We start from the raw sequence: 20,448 nt of genomic DNA on the forward strand, positions 1-20,448 counted from the left end.
ATGAGAGTTGCGCAAAACAGAGACGAGTGGAAGCGTGTTGGAGAGGCCTTCATCCAGCAGTGGATAGCGAATGGCTGTAAATGATAATGTACTTTTTATTATTACAAGGTTTGTATTAGTTTTTTCACTTTGCGATCGTTGTGGGAAAAGCCTCCTAAAACTCTTCCGATCGCTTCGAAACTTTGCCACTTTGCGAGGTTTGGTCCACGATAGAGATTTCAATTGTGTCCACTATGTCGATAGTGAAATATAATCGTAATCTCGAGACGATGACAGCTCTCGATTACTTTCGGATGATCGCCTATGCATGTTTGGCTTTCCGCCCCCCCCCCCCCCCCCTCCACTCGTTTCGCCAGATTTTAAATATATAAAGTTGTCTGTATTAAGACACGACTTTCATTCAAGTCTCCAGTTGATGATTGAACAAATGGGTTTGATTCAATGCGAGCCGTCTCAATGAACTGGCATTAATAGCTTGACAACAAGCGTGTTCTTAAAGTGTTATTTTTTAATTAAAAACATATGGTAAATCGGCTTCAAACCGTCAGTTGATTATTCATTACATGTTCAATTACGCTATTGCGTTTCCAAATTTTAGCAACTACCCAACTAGAACGACTTGATTACATTTGTTATAGTCTTGGTTACATTTGGTGACATTTTTCGCAGCTAGACTGGGACATGTCCTGGTTTATAGAATTGTGTCCCTATATCCCGGTTCACGAGCCTATTGTGTCTGACAAAAAATAAGTAAATGTGAGAATGAAAGGTAAACAGAAGAAAGAGCCGCAAGGGTTCAAGGACAAGTGCGAATTTCGAGTCGCCAAAACTAACCTCGTCCCTGCGCTTGGTTTCTGGTCACTTCACCATGCGACCTGCGATTACTTCGTCGTATATACAGAGCCGTGTGAAGGGAGCAACGGTCCCGGGATTAAAAATCTAGGGGCGCCAAAATCGTCATCACAAATTTCAATTTTGAATGCAATTTTTTTTTTTTGAATACAATCAAAAAACCAACCCCCGAATTTTTGAGTGAAATAATAAATGCAAAGATATCGTTTCCGCTTTTGAATGAAAACTTACCAAAACCAATTAGAAGTTATTTTATTAATTGGTAGATTTAATTTGACAGCAAATATAAAAAAAATAGTTAGAATTTTTCAGTAATCGGCCGCATCAGTTGAAATATCTTCCAGTAAACTTAAAATAATCAAAAGTTGTTTAAGATCATCAATGACTCATGATTTAAATTTTACCATTTATCATTCAATTCCCAAATGCCCCGGTCGGCACTCGACAATTCGTTACCTTATTTTGAGAGGGTTGCTGCAACTGTTTTAACTGTTAGTTGGGACTTTCAAAGTAAGGGTTGAATTATGGCAGCGCTAAGCTGCATATGCTACGAGAAACTTATTGAGCGAAAAAATTCTCGATCTCATCTCTAAGAATCGATCGTGATTATAATAATGTTCATGAGATTTTGAGTCCTTGAGCGATGCAATTAGGATCACCCGATCTAGTTATCTATCTAGCCTTATCTATTGGCAGACAAGTCACTGACCTCTTATAAAACGCCGTGACAGACAAATTGCTAAAAATTTGTGACGATTTATCTGCAGAAAAATCTTTAAATGAATAGGCCTTTAGGGTTATCTTCAATGTATGTGTCATGTACAAGAAATACTAACTTAATTGCCTCGAAAGAGGAGCGCTTGAGTTATTGTTTGGCTTTCTATGGCAAAATAGAATATATTAGTAGAAGTGGTTTAATGTAAAAAAAAAAACGCCATTTAGTCCAATTATCCAAGATGAATTCACACAGAAGAGATGGATTCAATTAAACGGATATAAAAATTAAAATTGAAAATGAGCATGCAGTGGCAGCACATGTCGACAAAATAAAAATAAATGAATTTTCATCGAACAGTTGGCTCGCAAGAAAAACAGTAAAAGAACCGTAAAACTTTCAATTTTTGGAGCAGTGGAATTAAAGCGCGAATTGAGGCCGGCCAATCGATTTTAATGCGAAACTACCGTTCAATTCTAATCCACGATTATTGCTTCAGATCTAAAACAATTCATTGTATTACCCTACCGACATTGAGAGCAATGTCGGTAGGGTATGCTTCTTGCTTCGTTATGGAGTACGCTATGTAGCGCTCCAAACCTGCACACTTTCTCAAATAGTTCATTGGAAAACTGCACTGCAGCTAGAAACTTGACAGTTTTACTTCTATGTAATATGTCGACTTCGCTCAAGGAGATCAATTTTTAACAGGGTCAGATCAATAATAGAGGCAGCATACATAAAATTTATCATGGAAGATGTTATAGACAATGTAAGATTGGTGCACGCTGTAAGAATGAGTGGAAAAAAACTGTAACAAACAGGAAAAGTCCTGGAGAAACTTGATTATGACATAGGAGAAAATACTCCTCTAAGATTTTGTATGGAATAATTAAGGCAGATAAAGTCTTAAAACTTTGGCGGCAGACGCCAAATTTTCAAATCTCACCAGCAGATACAATATATAAATATTCAAAATCATGGATTAATTGGTTTATACGGTGTGAAATTAAATTCTCTTGACAGTGATATGCAAAAGTAATAACATGGCACGTTCTATCGTAGCACGCAGGAGAAATTTATTTGGCACGCCATGATTTTGAAATAAAAATCTATTTTATAAAAAAGCAAAATAAAAGAAAAATGCAAATGAAAAACGGAAACTTTTAGGCAATAATAACTGATAAAGCAGATTCCTAGAATAGATAGGTGGCTTTAAATTGATTTTTAGTCGAATCTGACATTGAAGCAAAAATGTGTCATTTGGTTAATTAATGAGCAAGATCGATTAAAAGATATGGTATAAAAATGAAAAGAATAGGTTATTTAAAAATATAAATCTGAAAATAATCAAGAAAAACTTAAAAAAAAAAGATTGTACCAAAATATTTTGTTCATAAAAATACATACACAGATGGTAGTGGAGTTACAAAAAAAAAATTGTAAAAATAATGTGAATAGAATAGAAAATTCTCAGAATTGTTTTAACTATTTTTTATATCAACAAACCAAAAGATTCTCCACCACTGAAATGCTAAGGATTTTGACCCTACTCATCCCCTCCCTTCTATTTGAGTAAAAAAATTCTACGTGAAAATGATTAATTTTCAGTATAATTTTCTCACGGAATATATTTTATTCTCCGTTTTATAACGTCACAATTTCTATAGCCGTTCCATTCGTCACAAATCATCACATTGTATCAGTTTTTCCCCACATTTTAGGGTGTCATTTATGAACTTTTCTTAGAGAAAAACGTTCACCGAGGCACTTGGCTACTGGGCAGCCAGTAGACGTGTTCGAGCAGACGCTCAAAATTGAAAAAGAGAAAGAAAACAAGAAGAATAGAGATCCGAGCACAAAGATAGTGAAAGAGTGGTAATTGTCGGGTCTTCCGAGTGAAAATCGCACTTACGAAAGGTGGGTAGTTGTAACGTTTTCCGTTGGTGCGATGGTGGTAGTGATCGCGGGATAGGAGATTTTCAACCGATCTCCTGGCATAAGGGTGGGGGGTTGCAGTAGGAACCCTGGCAGCAGCAGCTGGCTCCCATTCGCACACCACATCTCCTCTCACATCTTCCATGGAGCGAGAACGGCTGCACGGACAGGCAGAGGCAACGTGTCTCGGGGTACGCGTTCGGTAGTACGGAGACAGGAAGTAGTAGTCTCGGCCCTTTTGAGATAGGGCTGGTGGAGGAAGCGGAAGCTGGAGCGGAGGAGAAGCCGCGTACCGACGCAAGTACTCCGGCGGCCGATGGAGGGGCGGCCACGGCCTCGGCTGCTGCCTCATCATCAGGTCAGCCATGGGCAAGAGCGCAACACCGACTGACAGCCGCGCGCGCGACCCACTTGTGGAGAAAGGGGCGATCGCCATTTCTCCGACACGACTGCCGACCGACATCTCACTCGACACACATCGACAACATTTTCAATCAACGATCGCTCTGACAAACGAGAAGAAATCGAAGGAGAAACACTTGGGTGAGATCATAAAGGCGCAAACCTTTTCGCGCAAAAAGGCACGTTCTTGGCCTCCTGTGGTGAAAAATCATGTGTCACACCCAGAGATCGACGCTCAGCGTGCAGAATGGGTTCACTGCTGTCAATCGTTAACCTTTTTTTTGATCTCTAGCTTTGTAGGTTGACAATAGATAAACCCTCTTTCCTGGAAGATAGCACTGTCGCGCCGAAGTTTGCTCACACCGCAGGAGGTATTTTTTTCTCCTACATTTTTTCAAATATGGGAATCAATCGTTATCGACCACTGTCAAGTCAAACCTACATATGTCAATATACATATTTTTGGCCTGGGTGCCATAGCATAGATCAGGCGTGGTAGTGTTTTTTTGCCTGTGCGAAATCTGCCTAAAGCTATTAAAAACACATGCCGCGTACATCTGTGTCTTCGCTTCAAGGTCTGAATGCACTATGCGTCTGTCGACCGATACGACAGTACGCGACCAAATATTGTTTGTATGACAGTGTTTGAAACATCACGCACTACGCATCACAGTTGCCTTTTGTATCAACTTTGCCGTGTCGTGTCGTGTCGTAGCGGTCGACTGACGCATATTGCATTCAGACCTTTAAGGCGAAAACACACTGAAAGGAACGGAACGGCATGTCTTCGTGGCTTCCAGTCAAGGAAGGGCTAACGTTACTAGTTCATTGTTAATTCGACGAGTTTCTCCTACATTTTTTCAAATATGGAAACCAACCGTTATCGACCACTGTCAAGCCTACATATGTTAATATTAATATTGTTGGTCTGGGTGCCATAGCATAGATGAGGCGTGCTAGAGTTTTTTACCTGTGCGAAACTGCCTAAATAAACGCACATGCCACGTACCTCTCTGTGTCTGCGCTTTAAGGCGAAAACACAATGAAAGAAACGGCACGGTACGTCTTCGTGGCTTTCAGTCAAGGAAGGGCGTTTCCAGTTCATTGTTAATTCGTACGATCTTATCATTTCGACAAGTTTCTCATACATTTTTTCAAATGTGGTATTCACCATTATCGATCATTGTCAAGCTTATGTCAATACAAGGATAAAATATCACGGAAAACACTGTAGACATAGGACCTCTCCATCATAGAACGAGACGAATGTCCAGCTGATTTGAATCAGATAAATCTATTGTAATTGCAAATCCTACGTTCACACACACACACATACAAAAAAAAAATTTGTTAACACGCAAAATAATAAACCTTCCGAAGCAGTTCTATGTATGTAGAGCTTCTCAAAACCTATTAAAGCAACCCTATACCTATCAGATCACCGTGATGAAAGGGTTCCGTAAGGGAAGCTATTAACCGTTAGTTGAGTCTAACACTACTAAGTACCACCTCCCTCTCAGTGTCTATTTCAGAAGAGGACCACAAAATAAGCTCGGGGAAAGAAAAAGAGCAGCGGGAATCAGAAATCAACACCATGAAGGCAATATTAAATTTAAAGCTATCGTAAGCTGCCAAAAATTCGTCCAATTTACAAGGGTCCAGCTCTGATCTACAGAAAAGATGCCAACACTAGAATAATCATTTCCAATTAAAACTTGAGATGAACTTTAAATGTTATGTAACAGAATGTTTGATTCGAAACTATTGAGCTCATTCGCTGCAGCCTAACCTTTTTGCTTGGTATAATTGTAAGATTATAGGCAAAATGTAACTAAGAAAAAATTACAGTTTTAAAAGAATTACGTCCCTTGACCTATCAATCTCATGCAAACCAATCTTCAGAACTTTTTGAGACAGTAAGTGGTCTACCGTAAGATGACTAGCAGTCTTCGTCAACTCTTTACTCTCAGACTATCAAAGGTCATCTATTCAACTGTAACGACCGTACAAAGTAGAGCAAGTGAAGACGTTCATATAGCAATGGACAGGATATGTAACCAATTGAACAGACGGAGTATACGTACACATTTCCAGTGACGAACAACCTGTTTTTCAATGCAACCATGCCGAGAAGTAACTACTGTGTATGTATATACATATGTAGATGCCGATGAATATCAGATGGTCTGATTCGAATTTTGAAAAGGTTGCCGATCTGCGTTGAGCGAAGCAAAACCGAACCAGATTAACTCCAAACTATAATACTATCATGCGAGAAAATCGCTAACGACTACTACAACCAGTCAAATTATTCAAAGAAAGATTGACTTTCATAACAAGGATGACCTTGAAATTTCAAAACAATATTTGCGGCGCAGTCGGTCGTTCTATCGACAAACGCGTTTGACCACATTTAAAATGCATATGCATGAGCTTGTCTAAATTTGCATCAACTTTTTGATGAAAGTTCTCTTTTTTGTCTTTTTGCTTATCATATCGTCAGTGGAACTAGCAAAATCCGCAATCGAATTCTGTCCAGGAGAGAGCTAGAACTTGTTTCATATTGTATAATACACAAAGTTACTGTTCACGAGCATACGTATCTCAATATATGTATTGATGAAACTATATTTAAAAGAAAATGAGTATTTCAAATTTTAATACTGCTTCCCATCGTTCCATTTTATATTTGTATCACGTCGAACCGATCTAGCATGAGACTTGCATAAAATATACATGCTGTCGCATTCATCCCGCCCACTCGACCCGCGATGGCCAATTACATTTCGTTTCAGTTTCCCATTGCATTTTGGCCAAGAAATACAATATTTTTCGTGGTAGAATTTGACTTTTATTTTTTGTTAGTTTTGAGTTCGTGTTTCGTATTTTGAAATATTTACATTAATAAAATTTAATATAAAATACTTAAGTTATTGATATTATTAATTTATTTATGGAATACGTATATCTTTTATATTAATGGAAGTTTATATTTTTTAGATGATAAAAGTAATAGTCAACGTCATGTTATGTACAGTAAAACTTGCTGTAATATTATTAAAGACCTTGCTTTGACTTATATTGTAATAATATTATATAGTTAAATAAGAAATAATAAAAAAAAAAAATATATATATATATATATATTCTACGGCCTTACAATTTAACAACGTATGCTCGGTTCTCGTAAGTCTATAGCAGAGTATCTTTATCTACATGCATACATACATATACATACATATATTGGGATCGAATTCTGTTATTATTTTTTTGATTCCTATTCAACCAAAATCCTCGTCTGGAATTTCATTCTGTTCCCCACAGAAGGCAAAAAGAAACCACTACAACTACATGTCTTAAACTAAACTTCTCCAAGATGACTTCACTACATTACTACACGTCACAATGCTGCATCTGAAGTATATTGTTATATCTGGAGGATATAGGATATGACGGTGCACTATTATAATTAGCAAAGAGTCACTTATTTTAATAATTCCAGTAATACACATTAAAATTTGGATAAATATGAGAACAGAAAGTCAATTTGGCAATATAAATAGCGATGAGTCAAATTTTTCCTTTCAAACTAAATATATTTTTTAAAGTAAATACATAAATTTGATAGTTTCGTCGCCCATTGCAATCAAGCTCCTCAACCTGATTTCTGTTAACTTGGATTTTTTTAATCTAATATAATCTAAAATATGCTGATCTGGCTGAGGGATTATTTAATTTGAGATCATTACGTGTATATAATATCATAATTGTATTTGTTTTTGATTATACTGAGCAACAAAAAAAATATCCGAGCGGAGACTTTACTATATTTGACCAACTGAATTCGAGTATGGCAATGATTTTTGTTGGTTTGCTCTCGTTTAACAATTTTTTTTTTCGTTTACGGCAATTTTTACAAACTTTTGGCTTTTGCAGTCTTTAATTCAAAATCTTGTAATGTTTTGCCAAAAGTGAGTATTGGAATCAATAGTCACATGTTTTTTCTATTGATTTTTATTGCTTTGAAATTCATACAATTAATTATCTAGCAAATTTTAAAATTCAAAAATAAACTTGTACCTTAAAATTTTTTTCCGTAGTATTATGAAGCTATTTCGCTAATTCCTCACTTTTCCACGTTTATAAGGATTGGTTTTTTATCTCAATATTTTTTTTTACTATCTAAACGTACTCAATTATTTTAAATTGAGTTAATGCTGTTACATGTATGATGCAAGAGCGAGATGAAGAATGGAGAGCGCATCAGTCCATCTGACTCGCGCACGCTCACTTACGCCTGTAATTTGCAAAAGCCAAAAATCTGTAAAAATTGCACATTTTCTAAATGCTCATATCTCTTAAAAGAGAGCAAGTCACCAAAAATCATTATCATATTCAAATTAGTGGGTCAAACTTAGTAAAGATTGATGAGTCTCCGCTCCGGTAAGTAATAAACGTGATTTTTGTTGCTCAGTGTAATTTGTTTATAATTATTTTTATTATGTTTTATTGTCTTATTATTGTATCCTTTTTGCTTTTTTTTTGTTAAGCCATAGTGACGAATTGGAAGTACTCTGTAATGGCAGAGAATTAAAGGCATAAGGAATAAAAACTTATTAAGAATCGTTTAACTTTCAAGGTTAATAGTTTCAATAATATGTATGTATGTAGATACATTTTATGTCAGTTCGGTTATGAAAAAAAAGACTCCGTTCATGACTTAATAATAGAGGTAGAATATGACAGTGCGCTTTCGACAATAAATCATGACCAGACTCTTATATGTACATATATAACCAAACTGACAATAGATTTATTACCAGTATGCTATGTTAAGATGTGTTACCGAAATATACAATATATTATAACATAATGACCCGATGTCTTATTCCAAAATGTATATAATAAAAAAAAATGTGATAGGACAAATGATGCTCCAGAAACTGTACAAGATCTTACGACGTAAAGTAGCAAACCCAGTGAAGACACATTTTAAGTTTGTATTCAAATACATACATATAGAACTATCTTATCTGATCTCCATGTCATTCGAGATGCTACACTGGCACAAAACAAAGAAAGCCGAAAAATATTCTCATAGCACATACGAAAATTAAACGGAGATTGAAACCAAAATTTGTTGGTTTATCGCAGTATATCGCATCGCAGATTTTGGTAACACTTTTTAAACTTGAAAGGTGCGTAAGTTAGTGCGTGCATTCACCGTATTTTCGACCTAGCAGATATATTATAATAGATAGTGAGAGAGAGAGAGAGAGATGGTCAGCGTTAATAAAAATGAATAGAATGCAAAACAATGGTAGGAAAAAACGAACCGCTTTGTTTTCAAGATCATCGCGTGGAGCATCGAGCAGTCGAGCGCGTCAAATGTTTGTAAATAAACGTGAAAAAACACACTTTCCATCGGCGTTCGACTCTGTTTTATCGCAGAATCCTTCATTATTTCTAATACGTTTCGAGAACGTCCCACGCGAAAGATTCTAATCTCCATTTTTGGAGGAAAAAAGAAAAACAACACACTTCATTGTTTCGTCGCGCGCGCGCGGGCACACACACTGCAGTCGATCTCAATCAAAATCGTGCGAAACTTTAAATAGTCACTTTTGTGAACGGAAAAACCGTTGATTGGCCTTGTTGATGTTAATGATGATTATGATGATCGACATTTCCAAACGCTCTACTAAAACGTTAAAATAATGTCAAATGTTCTGTGTGCAGCAGGCGGTCTCGGTGCGCTTTCCACTGCACAGCGAAGCAGCATCAGTGAAATCGGAAAGTTACATTTCGATACCAAAGTCGTTTGAAAGTTACGCTTTTCCGGACCAGTGGACCCTGCAACACTTTACACTACCTTACCGATGATAATAAATGTCAAAAATATACACAACATCAAATAATATACAATACGACGTGATTTTTACGAAATTCAAAGTACATATGTACTGACGACATTTCCTTGCAATATCAATACAAATATAATATCTCCATTTTTTAACCTTAGTACGCATATGTACTACCATGTTCTAGTACAAACGGACACGATGAGAGCGTCAGAAAAATAATCGAATATATAAAACCGAAACAGCGTCTGCAATTCGTTTCTGATTGGCTGCCGTCAAAGTCGTTTCTGATTGGGTGGATTGGTCAAAGACGTTTGTGATTGGTCGGTCGTTTGATGTTTGGATATAAAGTTATCTTTTGATATTTATATGATTTATTATTATAATAAATACATAAAAAAATGGATAAATTATAAAAATAGCAAGTCGGTGACCAATATGAACTGACAGGTTGCCCCCATGCATCCCACCAGTCTTAAAAAAACAAAAGGAAATAAAAACAAAAAACGAATTAGCAATCATTCATCTCATTTAAATAGGCTCGTGTTGAATCTCTTGAAATTGACCAGTTCATCAACATGACAATCAAACAGGTCCAAATGCTCACCTATCACATTAAGGAACCGAACAGCCATATTAAATTTTATAGTTTATTTTCTACCAAATATCCGAGATAGTAATATTTTTGTATTTTTTTTTTCTAATTTACATGTATTATTTTGATTATTGAATAAAATAAAATGCAGCAGAACTTTGAAAATGCATAGTCCCATAGTAATTGCCTTAAGTGGGTCCAATAGACCTACATATGTATGTATGTATGTATGTATGGTTGCGTTGCAAAAATTTGTTTTATATTTTTCTGTTTTATATTAGTCAATAAAGAAAGTAGCAGAAGGACAATATTTTTTTTTCTTTAATTAAGTTATTGAAATTTGAATAGCCAAGTGGGTCCATCGAACCCATCTTATTTGGATTAGGGTTAAGTACAACTTCTTTGATATACCTAAACCAGTGGTTCTTAACCTTGTTGGAGGTACTGACCCCACCAGTTTCATATGCGTATTCACCAAACCTTTCTTAATTGGCACCCGAATCATATGATTCGGGTGTGTGTCTTGACCTCCGCCGAACCCCTGAGACCGACTTACCAAACCCAGGTTAAGAACCACTGACCTAATTAACATATACAAAGATAAATAGGATAACGTGATACAAAGATAAAATGGAACGATGGGAAGGCGCCCCCTTCCACTTAATTATTTCACAAACCTAACCCATTTCTTTTCTGATGGTTATTTTTATAGTAGATTTCGCTTGAAGAAGTTTTACATTACTTCGACTTAGCCAGCGACTGTTTACTGAAAATGGTCGACTTTTTATGAACTCATTGTCAAATGATGTTTATGAACAAGAGTCGGTATTTTTATTGGCGATGTTTGTTCCGAAATTGTTTTTTCTAAAACTGGGCTTTTCAATTGGAATTTTTTACCCATTAGCGTATTTTTGTACGAATATGTGAACGATATATCGAGGGAGCGAGCTCATTTTATAGTTGAGTGATTGTATGGGAAAATGATTGAACCAAATTGATTGTGGAAATTTCCTTATAACAGCCGAGATCTCGCTACACTGTAGCGGCTACAGCCATGTTTGTATTAAGCGAATTTGATAACAATAAAAGCCAACGTCCATCAGTTCTATTATATTGCAATTGAGCCAAAATTGTATACATACATACATATACCACGTTGTATGGACGTTGACCACTAAGCCCAACTAAACTGAGGGTGCATACACAAAGTGATACGTTTTTCTGTAAATAGTTTTGCACATGTAAAAAAAATCTAAGCTATGACCATCCACATAAAACTCACCCCCTGGAGTGTTGTCGGTGATATTTTATCTTTGTATTGACATACGTTTGACAGTGATTAATTACAGTGATTTCCATATTTTAAGAAATGTAGGAGAAACTAGTCGAAATAATAAGATCGTACGAATTATCAATGGCATTTGTTACAATTAGTAAGAAATCATGTTATAGAACTTTTCTCCATATCCTATCTTATTCTTGCCCTTATATCCCACTTTCTTACAGTCCTCGCTTTATTTACAATGACATTTTATACACATGCATAAAATAAATCTTAGGAGTAATACATATGAGATCGAGCTATACGATGAACGCCACTCGTTGCAGGAAACGTGCTATATGGGAAATTCTGAATGAATCATGCAGTAGCGTTTTATATTGAAGGGGACTGTGCCAAAATAAGATAAGATTATGATACTTTGGAGACTTAACGATGAGTTAAGGCGCAAACACACACAATCGTATGGCACGGCAAGCCTAGATAAAATCCAGATGTGATTGGGTGTGTCTTATGTCATTGTTAATTCGTACGATCTTATTATTTCGACAAGTTTCTCCTATGTACATTTTTTCAAATATGGGAATCACAGTTATCGATCATTGTCAATATAAAGAAAATATATCACCGAAAATACTCCAGGGGGTGAGTTTTGACATGGCATGGATTAGGCGTGCTAGCGTTTTATTTTACATATGCAAAATTATTTAAAAAAAGTCCTTTGTGATGATAAGATCGGTAGTACTTCACAATGTAAGCAACATTAATGAGGTCATGACACAGTCTTTTCAAAATTATTTCAATGAGGTAAGAGTACATGGATTGGTCAAGTACTTTTTGTACTTGATTATTAGAAGTATGTACACACACAGTTACTTCAAGAGTGTACTTCCAATAAGTAAATTCTTGAAATGTTTGATGTGTAGTGGACCTGTCCACGTATTCTCACCACGTTAAAGTATATTTTCAATCAATGGAGAGTACATACTTAGCAACCCCACTTACTTCCCTCCACGCACTGTCACTGGGTGACATTATTAAAGTAAATTGAAGACGAGCCGCATATATATGTGCATAATTGGTGAACGGTTACGTTTTTGTTGTTGTACAATCTCATTTTGGGCGCAAAAATGCGCTTCGTTGTACAATCGCCTTTACGTCACACTTTTTAATTGGACGAGCATACATGTGTTAACTTTCAAATGGTGCAACGCAATTCAGGGAAAAGTGGTGACGTACCGTAGACGAAGGTGAATGAAAATCCGTGTCGACTTCTTCAACAGTCTCCAACTGGTTGATCCAGCGCGTGATCAGATCCCCGTGGAAGGGCTTGTTGGCCTTCTTCCTGTCCGGCTTCAGAGCCACGAAAGACTTGCAGGTGATGGTCGAGTTGTCGCAGTCGGACGAGTACCTGCACCCAGAGTCTGCGTCGTCTTGGTAAAAAGAAGAATCTTCGTAGATAGACGAGGAGCACTCCTCCACCCAGTGCTCGTCTACTTTTGGCACATCGAACACATACTTGGTCTCGTTGCCGAATAAGGTGGACTCCTTCGATACGGCCTTCTCTGCTGTGTATCTGTAAAGCACCCAAGGCTCGTGTACCATTTCCCTCTCTTCGACATTCGGCTTCAGCAGCTTCTTCTTCACGACCGAGACGCTGGTGTCTCTGGAAGAGAAGCAGTCGCAGGGGGAGTGTCTTCCGGCAACACCCTTAGAAAACATCTCCGAGTTGACACTGTTTAGATGCACACACTGGATATCATCGTTCCGAGGGAACTTGTCGCCACGACGATGTACACCAAACTAAGTGTTTGCGCAAAAACCAGCACCACTCTAATTGGATTACGATAATTATTGTGGTAATATTTGGTAAAAAAAACTTTCGCTAGCGCAAAATGATGTTCGTTATGATGCGTTCGGCGTGACGGTGGAAACGGAAGAGACGCCCATTTCGTTGCAAAACAAAACATTTACACTTCATCGACATTCCTATTTCTACAAATTCAATGTGACATTTACCATTTTTCTGAATTCAGCGTGCTCCCATAGTGAAATGTGATGATCAAATATCGTGTTGGGACGATGATTTTCGCACAAAAATGGTTCACCATGCTGTTTTGCTCTCTTGCTTTGTTGACTAATGGAGAGTTCTATTGTTATTTGAAAAGCACAAAGCCAACGCCTAAGTCTGGTGTTCATAGGTACTTTCCAGCATGTATGTATGTAGGCCAGCTCGGAAGTTTTCAAGATCGGGAGAATATTATGCTACTTCCCTATTGACGTCAGCAGCAATAAAAAAATGTCACAAAAAAGAAACTTGCTTCCACTGATTCAGCTCATCAGACTTTCCCAACACTTTTTGGTTCACCTTCCTTTTATTTTCAGTAAGCGTTATTTTATATCCTTAATACCGATTTGAGACGATACGAGTGCACTCAGACTAGGGTTGCCACCCCTACTACGGTTTTAACCCGGGTTTCAGCTAGTCGTACCCGGGCTCTGAGTTTGAGTGTTATTTCTCCAGGTGTGTAGTAAATGCCCGGCAAAATTATAAAAAATAAATAAAACCGTATATAAGAAATTCATAATTTGTATGCAAAGCGTACATATAAAGAGGTCTGCGGCGGCGTATGTGTCGTGTTTCAATTTTTGGTGATATCTCATGTAAAAAAATTTGTTACTAAAACGAAGTACCTACTTCGTTTTAGTAACAAATATAAATAAAATATAATTGATTACTTGGTAAAGTTTTATAATTTTGAAAACAGCCCATTCAAATATTTTTCACTAATTAATCTTAAGAACGAAATTTTTAAATACCAAGATTTTTTAGATGCTGCAAAAATTCGTTAATGTAGAATTAGATCTCGATAAATTGTATGATGATATCTGCCTTCTTAAAAATATCTAATTCCTTCCATCAAATCGCTCGATTTGCCTAACGATAAAAAATGGAAAAAAATATTTTCCTCTAATGTTTTCACCGAACATTATTAGCATAGATCTAGAATATACTAGATCCGCCCTCACGTGTTATACTTGTCTCCCTTTTGGCGCATGCAAAATACATGGCGTTTCTCTTAGTAGGTAGGTAGGTACCGCTGCGTCGTAGGGAAAAAAACCCAACTTCCCCGGTAGTTAAACCCCCCGCACCCCTCAGTGAAGACAAGATCTCCGACCAAGATAACACGTCTGGGCCCATCTAGTGTATTATACATCAATGCTTATTAGTTTATATATGCTATACTGTTATACTGCTATACGCACGAATAATGTTGTATCTCTCGAACAAAATGCAATGCGAAACTGAAACGAAATGTAATTGGCCATCACGGGTCGAGTGGAGGGGTGAATGCGATAGTAAGTCTCATGCTAGATAGGTTCGACTATGTATAATAGAAATAAAGAGTTGCATTGCGTTATGTCTTATATTTTATTAAAACGTTGCTTAAATTTTGGACTTTCGTGAGGCAACAGTATTATTTCAGTCGTTCTTTTTTTTCATTTTCGAACTTCATACATATGTATGTACATATTTTGGACAGTCCATCGAAAATGACTATACGCAATAGATTTCAGTGCTAGAATTTTCATTTCTAGGTCAATTGAGCCATATATTCGAAAAAAATTGAAAAGCAACAACACACATTCCAACCGTATTTCTCAACTTCGCGTGTTAAATAAGGATAGCAATTTATTTCTCATGATATAATTGCTTCATTTCTAAAAGAAGAATACCGCTAAATTGATGTTTCACAAACAAACTTTTTGAACCCAACACACAAAATGTAAGCAATCAAATTTATCAAAATTAACTGTTGTTAATGGCAGACATTTGTATTCCACCAGCTCAGATGCCAACGATTGGAACGTGTGAAACCCTTTTTCCAAAAGCTCATGATAATAATATATCTGATATCCTTTTTAGGACGTTATACAACCATCTTTGATTGAGTAAGAATACGAATCGAATTACACTACATGGCAGAATGCGATGAATTGTCACCAGTTTTCGATGACAAAACGGTGACGTGACGTCACAAAACCAAATTCATACATACAATCAATATTATTTTTAAATAGAAACTGTTGATTTTAATAATGCATCATATCTACATAATATACCCGTACAATGTGTACGATGACAAAACAAGCGTTTTTTTATTTTATTTAAACGATTTGTTTATTTTATATGTAAAATAGCTTAAATGTCAAACGGAAATGTCAAACGACGACTGATCCAAACTTTCTAATTAGATCGATATTCAAAAATATTTCCATTTAAAGTGTTGGCACTTTCTCTTGGAAATTTGGAGATTGGCGACTCAAGTGTCGAAAGTCATCGATCGCATCAATTCAAAAATTCGATAACGCCGAGATAAATCTGTTGATCGGAATGAACAGCGATATTCAAACGTATTAAAATTTATTCGATAACGCCAATTTACAATGGAGATGCATATGCTTTCACTATTGGTGCAATGAATTCAAATTTGACATCATTTCCAAAGTCGCATAACAATTCGTTAAATGTATTTTTGTACAAAATACCAGGGTTGCAAACCACATGTTTACGTAGATTACAATATCCCTAGAATAGTTTTTTGTTGTTCTGCAAACAGTATGTCGCTTGTTCTACGGATAAAGCTCACAAATTTTCGGAGAATTAGTTTTAATTGTGAAATAGACATCGTTTAAAAACATGCCTTTCTTAGAAGATATTATATTACACATGTCGATACATTGACAAAACCATATCTTCAAATTTAAATTTGTTCACAAGAATAACTACATAGGATACGGTATCATCGTAACATGAATAAGACAAGACAATGATTTTTTTTTCTGAATTCACTTAGGTTGTTTTGAAATGATATACATGAGTTAGAAACGTTAATAGTAAACTTAAGTATCAAAAATCACTCGATTGGCAGAAAAAAATATTCGTGAGCTATTATATGTATATATGTATGTAAAAAAGTACTTGAAGTAAATCTATTGAATGTGATGTAAAAAACGTTAAAATACGTAAAACTTATTTAAAATAAATTAAAGCCATAAATAAAATATTTTTTTACAAATAAATGTCAGTGTACTAGGGAGTCAAATTTACCTAATTTCCGTTTACCAGTAATCCGATCATGTTTTGTCCCCCACTTTTACATTTCGTTTCAGTTTCGCATTGCATTTTGGTCAAGAAATTGTTCATTGTTCAACATTGTTCGTGCGTATAGCGGTCGGTAGAATTTGACTTTTATTTTTAGCTAGTTTTTAGTTTGTGTTTCGTATTTTTAAATATTTACATACATAAATAAAATTTTAATATAAAATACTTGAGTTGTTAATATAATTAATTTATTTATGGCATACGTATATCTTTTATATTAATGGAAATTTATATTCTTTAGACCAGAGCATTGTAACCTGTGCACCGCGGTAATATGTGTTCTCCGAACAGCACTTCGGCCTAATGCGTGCGAGTGAGATCGCGTGTGAGGGAGAAAACCGACGATAGTTAGTGTTTTGTCCCTACACATATACGGAATAACTAGCGACTGCCGATGAAGTACATATGTATGTACATATGTACGTAGCTGACAAACTCTACGAGTCGTTAACAATGTGTGTCGCGAATATCCAAAGGTTACGATGCTCTGCTTTATACGATCAATATAATTGTCAACGTCATGTTATGGACAGCAAAACTTACAGTAATATTATGAAAGACCTTGCATTGAATTATATTGTAATAATATTATATAGTTAAATAAGAAATAATTAAAAAAAATGAAATTATTCTACGACCTTATAATTTTACAACATATTGAATGCCACAGTATGCTCGGTTCTCGTAATCCTCACGCTACATCGAATCGATTATATAGCAGAGTATCTTTATCTACATGCATACATACATACATATATTGCGATCGAATTATGTTATTATTTTTTTGATTCCAATTCAACCAAAATCCTCGTCTGGCATTTCATTCTGTCCCCTACAGAAGGCAAAAAGAAATCACTACAACTACACGTCTTAAACTAAACTTCTCCAAGATGACTTCACTACATTACTACACGTCACAATGCTGCATCTAAAGTACATTGTTATATCTGGAGGTAGGATATGACGGTGCCTTTCAAGAAAGTCAAGAAATTCTTATTCCTATATAGTTAAATAAGAAATAGTAAAAAAGATAAAGAAATTATTTTACGTAAAATACCTACAAAGTTACGAGACATTTGCACGAATGCGACAGCATGCTCGGTTTTCGTAAGTCTCACGCTAATCGGATCGACTATAATTTGCAAACCCACTATTAGTTAGAAACAATATCTTTTTTTTTTCAAACTATTAAAAATGTTAACTGCAAAAATAAGTTCAAATAATCATTTTCAAATGTATAGAAAATATCTATCTGTTGGTGAAAAAGCTGTGTCAAAAAAATATCAAGTAAAAAAAACTTTTTTAAAAACATACCTCTTCTATAATTTGTATATAAAATTATTATTTTGAATATAAACACCAATATTTTTTTTCTACCGCCATCTATGTTTAAAACTAATAAACAAACGTCAACGGTAAACGTCACCGAGTATCTCGCCGGGCAGATTTGAAAAGCTTCTTAAACGATATTTTATCTCTATCGTAATGACGGAGGATCCATTTACTTATATTGATGAGCAATATGGCAAACTATGAAAACGATCGGGTAAGAGGCAAACATTTTCCTGAATTGTAATCGTAAGTGAAACGTAAAGGAGGTATGTAAAAAGTGATACAATATAAAGACTGATAAACTAGTTTTCATTTTCCCCTGAAAAAATGTAGATGATTTCAGATTTACGCGGTTTATAACTTATGTAGTATAATGACGCGTCGTTTTTGATGTGTTTTTTTTTTTTTTGACCGATAGTGTCAGACAAATGAGGACATCTGTCAACCCTATGGCCACCCCGTTCGCGAATCGCTGAGCTCGAGAGAAATTGGGACGGCAAAAAAGCGGCCATGGCCGACAAGGTCGATCGTGTCGAAAATATCGATTGTGTCATTTGACATATAATAGATATGAGTGATTCGACAAACACCAAACACGGACATATCCAAGATGTCGAGTTTACACGCCAAATGCCACGCGCGCCATCAAAATCTGCCCGATCGGTCCGACAGAGGCGATCAAACAAAACTTGTTTCGGGCCTACACACACCACCGCTCCGAAACTGTATCATTTTATTACTTTTTTCCATAACGGCTTGTTTTCAATTCGCTCCAAAACGGGAGACCCATCAAATATACGTGGGGGCGGTCACTGTTCACACACGTGCATCACCGTACGTACATTCTCACACCGTTCGAGCGATGAGCGAGTCAATAAGCAACACCAAGACTTATGCTACATAAAGGCGAAACCTCTATGCATGCATCATGCAGAGTACAAGTCAATCCATTCACGAAAGCCCACCCCCCACTGTATGATGTAGAATGTACCAAAGAATACTGTCCGTACTTGCAGGATACCTGCCGCTGCCGGTTCGTGCTGGATAGGTATGAACTGACCGCTACATTTAGAAAAATAATGTTGTTCCTTGGAACGAATCATTTGCGCATTAGAATGAAACAAATTGCGCATTGAAAAAATATGTTTCTGTTAAATAAAAAATGTTACGCTGAGCAATATTTTATTTATAGTATGAGATAAAAAAAAACAATTAAAAATTGCACAGTTAAAAGACATGAAATTAAAATGAAAAATATGCTGCTTGGTCATTATAGGTTAAAGCGATAATTTATAACGCTCGAGAGACGTGACGACGAAAGTGAATGTATGCGAGATGCGCATACAGGATGCGTTAATGCGCATTGCATTCATTTTAAGTTGCTTTATATTTTAATATCAAATGCCTACATTTGATATTAAAATGGTGACCTAATTAAAATAATTGATTTCTAGTTTTTAAAATGATTAGTTTTTTATTCATTTATAAAAGGGTCTTATTTCTTATTTTATATTTCCAATTGTACAAATATTTTATTACAGAAACATAATTTTTTTTATAATCAAATAAGTTTTTTATTGCTGTTTTTTTCTTTAATCTAATAAATAATATCGAAAGAGACTTTGTATGTAAGGTTTGTTGGGAACATCGAAAACAAATCCAAGTTTCTATGACGGCGATGTCGACATCGTTGAATATATTTTTTTTTTATTCAAATAAATTTAATAAAAAAACAAATGAATGTTAACTATTAGATGGTTTTGCCATGTTTAAGTTGTTTATATTACAAATACCGAGAGAAACCTGGTAAAACCACTAGTATTAGAAAATATTTTAAAATTGCATTTACATTTATATTTTTAAATGATATAATATATTTTATTAATTCACACAAATTTTATGAAATGCTTACGATAAATGCGCATTAGTTTTATGAAATGCACATTTAAATTGTCCCAATTGCAATGCCTTGACAGTTTGGTTCTTATGTAAGAATATATGTATGTTCTTATGTAAGAATATATGTATATGCAAGAATATACATCAGGTTTCTAGTATATTTGTACATACACACAAATTAAGCGATGAATAAATTAAATTTAAAAAAAAAATCACTATTTCTTGTTTGTTTTTTGCTCGTGACCGTATGATCTGCTCAAAAGTCCTAGCTAGCACTCCATTGATATATTCATTTTTTTTAAGAAAAAAGTATTATTTTTACGTCATAGTTATTTTCGATGACGTCACTTGACGATGACAACAAATCTAATCAATTGATGCGTTGACTTTTCATTTAAAAAAAATCTC

At 35.5% G+C, this 20,448-nt stretch overlaps 1 protein-coding gene across 1 annotated transcript in view; it reads right to left on the reverse strand.

The window, feature by feature from the left end:
* Positions 1 to 20,448, reverse strand: part of LOC143922509 (WD repeat-containing protein 47) — a 42,522-nt gene that overhangs the window by 3,388 nt on the left and 18,686 nt on the right. The window lies entirely within an intron of this gene.

Source organism: Arctopsyche grandis, chromosome 2 (genome assembly GCF_051622035.1).
Source record: "Arctopsyche grandis isolate Sample6627 chromosome 2, ASM5162203v2, whole genome shotgun sequence".
Taxonomy (NCBI): domain Eukaryota; kingdom Metazoa; phylum Arthropoda; class Insecta; order Trichoptera; family Hydropsychidae; genus Arctopsyche; species Arctopsyche grandis.